The sequence below is a fragment of the Hemicordylus capensis genome, chromosome 6 (assembly GCF_027244095.1).
Source record: "Hemicordylus capensis ecotype Gifberg chromosome 6, rHemCap1.1.pri, whole genome shotgun sequence".
Lineage (NCBI taxonomy): Eukaryota > Metazoa > Chordata > Lepidosauria > Squamata > Cordylidae > Hemicordylus > Hemicordylus capensis.
The window spans coordinates 133,217,876-133,220,179 of record NC_069662.1 but is presented as its reverse complement, the minus strand read 5'-3'; positions in this window follow the sequence as shown (position 1 = coordinate 133,220,179).

The following is a 2,304-nucleotide window of genomic DNA, read 5'->3' as shown; positions in this document are numbered from 1 at the left end:
CAGCCAGCAGCAAGAGCACTGAAGGCAGACTGCACTGGCATCTTTGTAAATAATATCTGTCTCTATTATATAATATATGTCTCATTACTTTATAGAGCATCTTCTTCTGTATGATCCCCATCGCTTGTTGAGGTCATCTGGAGAGGTCCATCTCCAGTTATCGCTGGTACGTCTGGTGGCAACTCGTAACCGGGCCTTCTCTTTAGCGGCAGCTGGCCTGTGGAATGCACTCCCAGCAAATATCTGTAGTTTGGCCTCTTAGTTGGCCTTCAAGAGAGCCTTAAGAAACTTACTTGTTTGGTCTGGCCTTCCAAAACATTTTAATTGTTCTTAAGTATTTGGTTTTAAATGGCTCTGAACTGTTTGAAATTTGTTTTTTATATTGTTTTAAGCAGTTTGTTTTAAATCGAGTTTGTTTTTTTCTTGTTGTGCATCACCCAGAACCTTTGGATGGGGCGGTATGAAAATGTAATAGATAGGTAGATAGATAGATAGATAGATAGATAGATAGATAGATAGATAGATAATGCTGTTAATATTCCTGATTCAACTCCACTGTCTTGTCCTTGCATATCAGGTGTGGAGGAAGGCTGGCGGCGGCCCCCCTGGCCCCACCTCCAACATCAGCTGCAGGGGGCCACCCCCGCATTGGACATCAGACACAGGGGGCTGCCCCCACATTGGATGTCAGATGTGGGGCGTGGGCTCCCTCCTAAAAGGGGCCGTGCAGCCCAGTTTTGAAGAGAGATCGGCCCACGCTGCGTTGGGCAGCATGGGCTGGAGTGACTCTCCCTGCCTTTAAAGGCAGGGAGTGCCATTCTGACCACACTGCCAATGCAGCACAGGCCGATCTCCCTCCCAAACGGGGCCACACGTTGGCAGCAAGGCCAGGAGAGGCTCTCCCTGCCTTTAAAGGCAGGGAGATTTGCTCCAGCCCACGTTGACGACGCAGCCTGGTTTCAGAGTGAAATAATGCCCCCTGCATCTGACATCAAATGCGGGGGGCATGTCAGGGCTGCGAGGCATGGCCCCTGATTGGAGGCAGACCGGTTCCTTTTAACCTGTTCACCCAATGGTGGCTCTGCCCCTGTTGCATACCGCAACTCTTTCCTCTGGATTCTACAAACGGGATTTGAATCCAGGCCTCTCTGGACCAAGTCTACTGTTCCAATTTCACGCCACACAACTTTGCACATATCTGTTTATTTTATGAATGTTGAGGCTGGACAGACATCTGTCAGAGATGCTGTAGCTGTTTCCTGAACTGAGCAGGGGACTGAACTAGAAAGCCTCCAAGTTACCTTCCAATTCTAAAATTATATGATTCTATTCTATGGTTCTGTGATCTTGAACATCCTTGTTCTACAACTTCATTTTCAGAACATGCATTTCTCAAGAATGACATTGGTGTTTTTAATGAACTACTGGAATGTACTCCCTTCCTTCATTCTGCTCGCACAGAATGTCTTGCCTGAGGCAGGTGGACTCTTCCAGTTACCTCACTGATCCGCCCTGATACTGTGAGTCCAAGACCCATGATTTATGTACATTCGGAAAAATAAAACTAGAAAAATGTACACCCTTTGATTTCATAATCTGAAATCAAGACCAGTATTTCACTTGTCAAAGCAAAAGCTCCAGGTTGCTAACAAAATAAAAATGTTTTCCAATAAAAATAAAAATCTAAAAAAGTGAACTCACAGGTACAGAAATTCACAGATATGGAAAAGGGAATTCATAGACACAGTATCAAGTATAGAAATATACTAGCAAGGATAAGCTTAAGCCTATAGCAGTGGTGGACATTGGAGTCGCGGGGGGGAGAGCCTGGTCCCCTTCCTTTCGTCCATGCCAACAGGCCTGGGTATTTACCCAAGCCTGCCAGCATTGAGAAAAACAGAAGGGGGGGGGGGCCAGAAAAGCAGGGGCAAAAATAGAAAACATAAAAATTTGTGGGGTTGGGGGAGGGGGAGAGAAGGCAGAAGGCAAAAAAGCCAGGGCAAAAAGCAGGGAGAGGGAGGGCAAAAAGCAGAAAGAGAGACAAAAGGGAGAAAGCCGTTATTGCATCATTCCCCCTCCCACCAAACAAACAGCTAGTAAAAAGATCAGACATAGCAGCCAGGGAATCCAGAACAGGGAGCTTTCTCCAGCCCCTCCTCCCCTGCCTGCAACTTCCTCTTTTGTTCTTACTGGCTGAAACAGCTGTTACTCAAGCTGCTGCAGCCAATCTGATTCCTAGGGGGCTCCTCTTGGTACTGGCCCCAGGAAGAAGGGGGAAATGTATTTGAAACATGCTCCCTGGAG